The sequence below is a fragment of the Physeter macrocephalus genome, chromosome 13 (genome assembly GCF_002837175.3).
Source record: "Physeter macrocephalus isolate SW-GA chromosome 13, ASM283717v5, whole genome shotgun sequence".
In the NCBI taxonomy this organism is placed as follows: domain Eukaryota; kingdom Metazoa; phylum Chordata; class Mammalia; order Artiodactyla; family Physeteridae; genus Physeter; species Physeter macrocephalus.
In genome coordinates, this window is record NC_041226.1 from 81,235,247 (window position 1) to 81,245,231 (window position 9,985).

The window sequence follows — 9,985 nt, forward strand, 5'->3', positions numbered from 1 at the left end:
CTGGGCCCGTGAGCCGTGGCCGCTGAGCCTGCGCGTCCGGAGCCTGTGCTCCGCAACGGGAGAGGCCACGGCGGTGAGAGGCCCGCGTACCGCAAAAAAAAAAAAAAAAAAAAAAAAAAAAAAAAGCATACTTTATGAAGCTTCTTAGGAAGTTCAGCTGACATTATTAGAAGTAAAGCAGACCCACTGACTTGCAGGCAATTTAAAAGAACACTTTTCTGGAATCGCGATGACACCATCGCTGTGCAAACTGCAATGGCACGTTAACCTGTAAAATGATTCCCAGATGAACATCCAGAGAAAAGTGAACTGAAAATAGAGCTGATAAATCTAGACACTTGATGATTCAAAAAATATAAATCTTATCCCTGGCACCAAGTTTGAAACCGTCAGCATCCACGACAATCGTCCTCTTTAGGGCACGTTTCCCGCAGCCTGACGTGTACCGTTTCTCAGGGGTGGTTACGGACAATTCAGCGAGTGCGGTGAGCGCAGCCTCGCTTTGGGTCTTGATCAACAGCGACCCTGCAGCCTGCAGACGGGCCCCAGCTCCTCCGTAAACGCGGAAGTCACGCAGAGGTCTCTTACAGCAACAGCCAGGGCCCCGTCTCTGGGCGCCGCAGCAGCGAGCTCAGAGGGTCTCCGTGCGGCCTCCACAGTCAGCGGTGTCTTCTCTAAGCAGCAGGAGAGGGTCTCCAGTCTCGCGACTGGTCAGGATGACTTCCAAAATGGGCAACAGGCATAGCTGGCCAGTGTCTCCTGCAGGACAGTTCCCTTTTCATCTTAATCCATATCCATTTTCTGCCTAGAGAGGGCTGCCTTTACCACCTGTGACCGCTGGCCGCGCATATTCCACGGAATCATCTATAAGAACAGGCCATGCTCCTGAGGAAAGCAAATAGATTTTTTTTTAAAAATCAACGATTTAGAGCAATATTTTAATATTCAAAGCATTTTTTCACAATCCAACTTTTATATTTCAAGAACTCAGATGATTTGAACAGCTATAGCCTGTGCTCCACTTAAAGAATCGGCTAAAGTGACCCTCTTCTGCTCTAGCCAGACCAGGGTTGGCAAGTGCTGGTGTGCTTGTGTGGAGCCGGCCCTGTGAGGACCACCCACCCTTGACCCCGCCGGGAATGTGCAGTCACCTCCTGGCCGGGGAGGGGGAGCTGACGGTGGCGGGGCCGGAGGTGGGCGTCCTTCCCTAACGGGGCCGCGCCCACAGCTCAGCAGGCAGGCAAACGCTCCCCGAGTCCTGAAATGTTTGGGGTGGGGGCCGCAGCAGGCGTGATCGTGCTCAGGCGAGCAAACGGAGGCTGCGATCTTCCGAGAGCCTCGGCAGCACGATGGAATAGCCGCTGCAGCCACACGCGGGGCGCCGGGCCCCGGTGACTGTCCTGCTCGAGGTCTGCCTCGGGGCCTCTGCGCATCCGCTCTGGAATGCTTTAGCTCAGACAACTGTCTTCCTGACTTTAACTAAATACGAAGCTGTATTTTCTTTTGTGCGATTTACAAGACATAATAAAGTGACTCCTAGTCACTAGGATCACCACCCCCGTCTCCGGAAGGGGTCGGGCCAGGAGTCAGCAGGTGCCGTCCGCCCCGGGGCCTGCGCCGCCATCACTGACCCGTGGTCCGCGGGCAGAGACGTGTGCGCCCGCGTCAGTGCCTCTGGCCATCGCCTGAAGTCCGACTACTTCTCGTACCTTCTTCATCATAGCTGGACATGTCATCTGCAATCATATTTCCAAAATCTAGCAGAAGGTTCCAAGTGTTCCCTGGGATTGATCTTTTGCGATGCTCCTAATACACAAGAGAAAAAACCCACCAGGCTTACGATACAGACTTAGCTCTCAGGTGTTCTACTGGCGTGGTTATCTCAGAACAGAATTTGATAAGTAATAAGTACCGGAACAATATTGTCAAAAGTTAAAATAATAATAGCGCTTTGGGTGAACGTTAAGAGCTACAGAATGCCAACGTGCGGATGTAGAAAGCAGACTTATTTAAACACAAGTTAAAATAAAACTTTAAAAATACAAAAATTACAAACTTTTATTTCAAATCGAGAGGCAGCACTTTTAATCTCTTCACCTAAGCCCCAAACCAATTCAGAAACAGTGCAGGCAAGTAGTATTTTGCTACATTTATTTTCCTAAATACCAGGGAGTTCTTTGAAGTGAGATGGGACACTTTTCTGGAAATGTCTCTGTTCCTCGGTGCTTCAGGTGCAGCAAACACGTGCAGGCTACCCGCCCGCAGCTGAAGGGGCAGCCCCGGCCCCGGCCCGGCCTCCCCTTTATCTCCCAGAGGCTCCCAGCTCGTAAGGCAGCAGGTGCCGCTGTGGGCCCGTCTGCACACGTCACGCGCACACGACCCACAGGCGGCCCTCAAGCCCGTCTCGCACCTCGGCACGCGCGCTCTTCTGCGCCTGCCGTCCCGCGTGAGCCCTGTGTCCCTCTGCTGTGCGGCGCCCGGGGGCCCTTCCCCAGGCTGCTCCAGGAGGGCTTTCCCACACAGCCCCCTCCGCCACCCAGTGGAAGGGCTGCTGCTCGCGTGCGGGGGGCGCCTGAGCAGCACAGCACGGCCACCTCCCGGGGTCAGGGCGGCCGCACCCCGCACCACCGCCCCCGCAGCCGCAGCCGAGACCCAGCCCCGAAGGACCCGCTCCCCCCGGGGCTAGCTGAGCCCTCCACTCCTCCCGAGCGATGCACGGTACATCCAGCAGTAGTCCCAGCCCGTGAACACAGCTGGGGGGGCCCACTGGTGGACAGTCCAGAGGAGGCGGCCTTGGAGCAGCCGGGTCAGAGCCCCTGGGCGCCGCTTTCAGCTGGTGGCAGAGCGTGGCCGCGGGTCTGCTCCTTGGTGACCTCTGCGCGAGACCCTGGCTCCACAGTGCCCGCGGTCAAGCCATCAGTTAGTACGGATGGCCACCGCACCCACTGACCCCTCACGCGGGGCCCCGGCAAGCAGGAAGACGCTTACCAACAGAAAGATGTTCCAAAGATCTAAAAACTTAAGCCTTCCGGATAATACCAAATTTCAATAGGCGACGGCCATTTCTAAGTCTGGCAAAAAAAGAGAGAGAGCAGTTAGTGAACCCCAATTTCTTTTCCACTGCCCCATGACTACCGCTCAGCACACCGGCGTTCACTTACTCAGTAACAATCAGCGATCTCACCTAGGAGCGACATGAGGGCTAATGCTTACAGAAGTGTTCCTGAAGTTGTGTGTAATCTAATTTTGTAACTCTGGGGAAATGTCTTTCAAAAAGGATTTGTTGGGAATTCCCTGGCGGTCCAGTGGTTAGGACTTGACACTTTCACTGTGGTGGCCCAGGTTCAATCCCCAGTCAGGGAACTAAGATCCTGCAAGCCATGCAGCACAGCCAAAAAAAAAAAAACAAAAAACAAAAAACAAAAAAAACAAGGGATTTGTGTACTATGTTATTTGGACATGTAAGTAAGTATCCCCTAATTAAACCATTTCAAAGACTCTCATTTTCTTATGTATTGGGCTTTCTTGAAAGCTGAACCAATCTGGATACTATTAACACATATCATTTATTTTTTAAAAATAGCCCGGGCTTCCCTGGTGGCACAGTGGTTGGGAGTCCGCCTGCCGATGCAGGGGACGCGGGTTCGTGCCCCGGTCCGGGAGGACCCCACATGCCGCGGAGCGGCTGGGCTCGTGAGCCATGGCCGCTGCGCCTGCGCGTCCGGAACCTGTGCTCCGCAACGGGAGAGGCCACAACAGTGAGAGGCCCGCGAACCGCAAAATAAATAAATAAATAAAATTAAAAATAGCCCAATGCACTTTCTAAGTGATGAACTACAAGTTAAAAACTCATTTAGAAAGGAAGGGACACAGTGCTTTCCAAATAGACCTGCCTCGCCACTTAAGAACTAAAACAGAATCTGATTCAAAAGTCGATCATATAAGTACTATAAAGACTTGGAACTTCTTGGGACTTCCCTGGTGGCGCAGTGGTTAAGAATCCGCCTGCCAATGCAGAGGACACGGGTTTGAGCCCTGGTCCGGGAAGATCCCACATGCCTCGGAGCAACTAAGCCCGTGCGCCACAACTACTGAGCCTGTGCTCTAGAGTCCACGAGCCACAACTACCGAGCCCACGTGTCACAACTACTGAAGCCCGCGTTCCTGGAGCCTGTGCTCCACAACAAGAGAAGCCACCCGATGAGAAGCCCGCGCACCGCAACGAAGAGTAGTCCCTGCTCGCCGCAACTAGAGAAAGCCCGTGCGCAGCAATGAAGACCCAACGCAGCCAAAAGTAAATAAATAAATAAATTTATTAAAAAAGAAAACAAGCTTAAAAAAAAAGACTTGGAATTTCTTAAAGTCAAGACAAATAAGCATGTTTATCTGGTCACTAGTCAAAGTCAACGTCCTCATTTTTCGTTTTTCCTTGGCTGGAAGGTAGCAATGATTTCACAACTTCTATACAAACCGACGCTGTGGGGATCGATCATAAGATGGTGTCTTAATGCAACACGAACGCCATTTCAGGGCTGCAGTAGAGGATGCTCCCCGACCCACCGTGTTTGGAATGCAGACTCATTCTCTGCTCACTGCAAGGTTAGTGTTGATTTCTTTCTATATGATTGATACACAAGTACATCAAGGGGCTGAGAAGGTTACTTCCTAAAGCTGACAACCTTTAACCATGTCGGCTAGCACTCATCACTTTCAGATGATCAAACAGTCATACCGCAATAATGCTTACGTGTGCGCACCAGTTAGATTAATGCGAAAAGCTGATGAATAAACATTTAAGGTAACAAGTTCCTTTAAATGCAAAATACTCAACTAATCACTTTTCAGATTTTTACCTAAATCTGGTTTGGTCCCACCTGGACGCTCACTGCAAGGTTAGTGTTGATTTCTTTCTATATGATTGATACACAAGTACATCAAGGGGCTGAGAAGGTTACTTCCTAAAGCTGACAACCTTTAACCATGTCGGCTAGCACTCATCACTTTCAGATGATCAAACAGTCATACCGCAATAATGCTTACGTGTGCGCACCAGTTAGATTAATGCAAAAAGCTGATGAATAAACATTTAGGTAACAAGTTCCTTTAAATGCAAAATACTCAACTAATCACTTTTCAGATTTTTACCTGAATCTGGTTTGGTCCCACCTGGACAAAAACTATTAAAGCTGGAGCTCTGACCTGAGATTTCCAGGGTCAAACATTAACATTGGATGAGCAAAAGAAATATATGAGTAGCAGCCAACTTTAAATAAAATGCCTCTGTTCCCTATGTGTTTAAAGTACATGAGATGTTCTCAGTCTGAAATAACCTGGAGTCTTAATCAGAAGGAAAGCAATGGTCAGAAAATTTCAGGAGCTGGTAGAAGGGAAGGCTGGCTGGACCTTACCTATGGGGCCCTCGGCATTTACGCCTAGACGATTAGTCCCGTCCTGCTAAGTCTACATCCTTACCACTTAGGAAATCTATACTCAACGCATCTTGATGAAAACTGTCACATTGAGAAATGGAGGTAAACCTGGGGAAGAACGAAAAATAAGTCTTTTGGCAGACATTAAATCTAGTTACTTTTAGGTTTGTTTGGTCCTAGAAACCCTTCTTATAAAGTTCCCGATTTGTATGTTTGCAAACCACACAACTAAAGTAGAAGTGTGCATTTTCAGAGACCTAGCATCACTTACATAAACACACTGAGTGCTGTCCTGATGGACTTGGCCATTTGCAAAATAACAACAACACTCAAAATTACAGAACTTGAGAGCTGAAATCAAGAATAAAAGCTACTCCAGTGACCATAAAAGGAATCTTCATAGCACCTATTTTCTTTCCAATAACCTCTGAAAAATCCTACCTCCTGAGTAAGAAACTGTTTAGAAGGTACTCCTACTTAAAATTTTTATCTGTGATACTCCCTTTAGAATTAGATCATAAAAATGTTCCTTCTGTCAAAAAAGGGTCTTTGGGCCGATGTAAAAATTAGCTAATAATCATGAAACTTTACTTCCTCAAAAATTATGATTTTTCAAAGCCAACTGATTCCAGACTCTAGCCAGTATAAAACCATGCTAAGCTTCTTACATCAAAACACGGAGTCAAGGAGCTTTAATTATCTCCTCTTTTAGCCTATCAGTTAAGCACAGGCTAAGGAATCATCACACATAAAACAATACAGCACATGCACATCTTAACACACACATAAGCAGATACACAAACCTGAAGGAAAGGAAGGGTTCATCTGTAGGTTTGTTTGTGTTTTTTTTTGATTACCCCTTTCCACTGCTGTCCTTGCTTTTTCTAGGAATTATAGCAACACTTGTATCAATCTCTTTAATTTATATTTAACCCTTCAGAGGACAGACCATGTAATATACTTTGGAAATTGTAAAATCAATTGTTCCATTTGGGGTTCGCAGCCATAAAATTACTCATCTTGCTTTATTTTTTAAATAAAGCCCAGCGGTGAGAGGCCCGCGTACCGCAACAACAACAACAAAAAAATAAAAAATAAAAAAAAAATAAATAAATAAATAAATAAAACCCTCAGAAAACTTTATAAAATAAAATGTATGTGAAATGTTCAGATATCTAATCATTTCCTGCAGAGGCTATTATTTTCTTTAATACAATTTTAGATTCCTTCAATTAGTCTCACGAAGCAAAGAAAAAATCAGTAACTGTTCTAATTCTCTAGTGAATGATTTTTTTAAATAAATTTATTTACTTTTAAAATTTATTTATTTATTTTTGGCTGCGTTGGGTCTTCATTGCTGCATGCAGGCTTCTCCCTAGTTGCAGTGAGCGGGGACTAATCTTTGCTGCGGTGCGCGGGCTTCTCATTGCGGTGGCTTTTCTTACTGCGGAGCACGGGCTCTAGGCGCGCGGACTTCAGTAGTTGTGGTGCGTGGGCTCAGCAGTTGTGGCTCGCGGGCTCTAGAGCGCAGGCTCAGTAGTTGTGGCGCACGGGCTTAGTTGCTCCATGGCATGTGGGATCTTCCTGGACCAGGGCTCGAACCCGTGTCCTCTGCATTGGCAGGCAGATTCTTAACCAGTGCGCCACCAGGGAAGTCCCTAGTGAATGATTTTTGATAAACATGTTATTTAAGTGTCTATAGGCATAAAAATAAATAAGACAATGATTTTTTTCTCAGTAAAGGAATTACAGGATAAACTATAAACTTCACCTTTTGTGCTGCCTGATGCTACAGCAGATCTATTTAAAATAGAGGTTAAACATACTAGGCTCCGTATTGCAAAAGTGTTTCAAAATACTCCGTACCCTCATACTGAATTTCTTTGAAATTATTCATGCAGAAAGAAAGTAAATTTTTAAACTTTAAATTAGGTAATTAATTTAGACTAATTGTCACGCAGCACTCCACCGTATTCATATTTTATAACTTCTATGTGCTACTGATGGTAAATGTTTTGGCTGTTTCTTGTTTTCTGGTCACAAAGAATGTTGTTAAAAGGTTTCTGTACATGTATCCTGGCACAAGTGAATGTGTTGAAGCAGACACCCACCCATGACTTCATGAGTCTTGTTAAACAGTTCTCCAAGCTGACTGCCCACCAGCGCTGTTCTGCAGCTGTCCTGGAAGAGTGAGTTGTGTACTCTAATTTGCACACTGCCATGAACGAGGCTGAACGCCTGCTTGTATTTTCACTGGCCAATATGGAACGCAACTTCCGTGAAGGGCTTGGCCAAGTCTCTTACCCATTCTCAATTAGGTTATCTTTTTCTTGTTGTTCCGTGGGAATTCTCTACGTATCAGGGACACAGGCCTTTGTCAGTTGAGTATCTCATGGCCCCCACCCCTCACGTGGATGCCTCTTCACTTCTCGATGCTGTTTCTTGGTCAGAAGTTCTTATTTTAGCGTAGTACACTCTACAGTCTTCTTTACAGTGATTTTTCACGCGTTTTACAACCTGCCCTACTGCATGGCCATAAGGATATTCTCCTCCATTATTTTCTAAAGGTTTCTGCCTTCAGCCTTTCACGGTGAGATCTACAACCCTCTTGAACTGACTTTCATGTGCGGTGTGAGGCAGAGATCAAGATGCATTTTTTTCCATACGACTAGACAATTCTCTCAGGACCATTTACTGAAAAGCTGTCCCTTCTCCACTTCTCCAAAGGGCCACCTTTCCCATAAATCAAGTGTTCCTGTAAACATGGATTTGTTTCTGGGCTCTCCATTCTGCTCCACTGGCCTATTCATCTAATCTGGCCCCCAATGCCATGTACTCTTTTTTTTTTTTTTTTTTTGCGGTACACGGCCCTCTCACTGTTGTGGCCTCTCCCGGCACAGGCTCTGGACGTGCAGGCGCAGCGGCCATGGCCCACGGGGCCAGCCACTCCGCGGCACGTGGGATCTTCCCGGACTGGGGCACGAACCCGTGTCCCCTGCATCGGCAGGTGGACTCTCAACCACTGCGCCACCAGGGAAGCCCCGTCATGTACCCTTAATTACTGTAGCTTGAAAAGTCCCATGTTATGCACTGAGATAATATCCACCCCCTCACTTTTCTGTTACTGTGATAAATTACATTGATCAACTTTGTAATGTTAAAAAAATCTTGCATTCCTGGACTACAACAAACTTTGTCATGACAAATTATCCTGGTTTTTTGGTTGATTTGTTTTGGGGGCTTAATTTATGTTGCTGAAAATTTGTTTAGGATTTTTGGATCTTATGTTCATCATATGCATCTTTTCATTCTTATGACTGAGAGTGGCCTATAATTTTCCATTCTCAAAATGTCCTCTCTAGGCCTTATTATCTAGGTTGTGCTGGCCTCAAAACATATTGTGGAGTGTTTCTTCCTGTACTATTCTCTGGAAGAGGTGGTGTGAAATTGGTGCTATTCTCTTTATTAAAAGCTTGGTAGGATATGCCAGTGAACCAATTCTGGCCAAGAGTTTTCTCTTTGAAAAGATTTTAAATTATGGGTTCAGATTCTGTAAGAGTTATGGAACTATTTCTTCATGTGCCCATTTCAGTAAGTTGTCATTTTTAAAAGAACTTCTCTATTTCATTCAGGTTTTCAAATTTACTAACATAAAGTTGTTCATAATACTCTCATTCTTTAATCTGTAGGGTCTATAGTGATGTCCCCCTTTCATTCTATATTGGTTATTTGTTATTCATTACTTTATAAGTGTTCGCATAACAAGCTTTTGGCTTTACAAATCCTTTCTGCTTACAACTTTTAAAAAATTTCACAAAATTACTGCCTGTTTAAAAAAATTAATTCCTTCTGTCAACACTCTTTGAGTTTAACTTCCTGCTCTTTTCTCTACTTGTTAAGATGGATGCTTTCCTTACTGATTTTCAACTTTTCTTTCTAAAATATGCATTTAAGAAGCTGAATCCTGCAAGTTTTCATATGTAGTGTCTTATCATTCAAAATACTTTCTAATTTCCATTGTAACTTCTTTCTCAACCCAAGGGTTATTCAGAGGTATAATATCCACACATATTTCAACCTATCTATCTTTTTGTTATATTCCTCGCTTAATTCTATTGTGGTCAGAAAACATGCTCTGTATCATTTCAAGCCTTTGAAATTTGTTGCAACTTACTTTACGACCCAGTTTATGGTCAATGTTTATAAATGTTCTATGTCTTTTTGAAAAGAATATGTATTCTTCAACATCAAGGGCAAAGTTCTATCTCCTTTTCCAAATCTTCTATTTCCCTACTGATTTTTCGTCTACTTATTCTACCAGTTGGTAAGATGTGAGAATTCCCCACTTTGCTTGTAGTTTGTATCTTTCTCTTTAGAGTGTTACCTTCTGCTTTAAATAAACTATTACCCTCTTGGTGAAATAAAACTTTTATCATTAAGAAATGTCCTTCAGATTCCCCCTCCCTCCCTTCCTCTCCTGCTTCTCCTTCTTTCCTCCATCCCTCCCTCCTTCCTTCTTTCCCTACCTCCTCGCTTCCTTCCCTCCCTTCCTTCCC

The 9,985-nt window shown here is 45.2% G+C and overlaps 1 long non-coding RNA gene across 8 annotated transcripts in view; it reads right to left on the bottom strand.

The window, feature by feature from the left end:
* Positions 1-37: 37 nt before the first annotated feature.
* Positions 38-9,985, bottom strand: part of LOC102994265 (uncharacterized) — a 22,207-nt gene continuing 12,259 nt past the window's right edge. For 6 of the 8 annotated variants that reach the window (XR_003682705.2, XR_003682699.2, XR_003682700.2 and 3 more), the window contains exons 4-6: positions 2,989-3,071; positions 1,710-1,806; positions 44-885 (exon numbers count right to left, since the gene is read on the bottom strand). This is a non-coding gene — a long non-coding RNA (uncharacterized lncRNA). Of the gene's footprint in view, positions 886-1,709; positions 1,807-2,988; positions 3,072-9,985 lie in introns of all 8 variants that reach the window. The other 2 variants (XR_003682702.2, XR_003682701.2) reach the window with 2 other exon arrangements.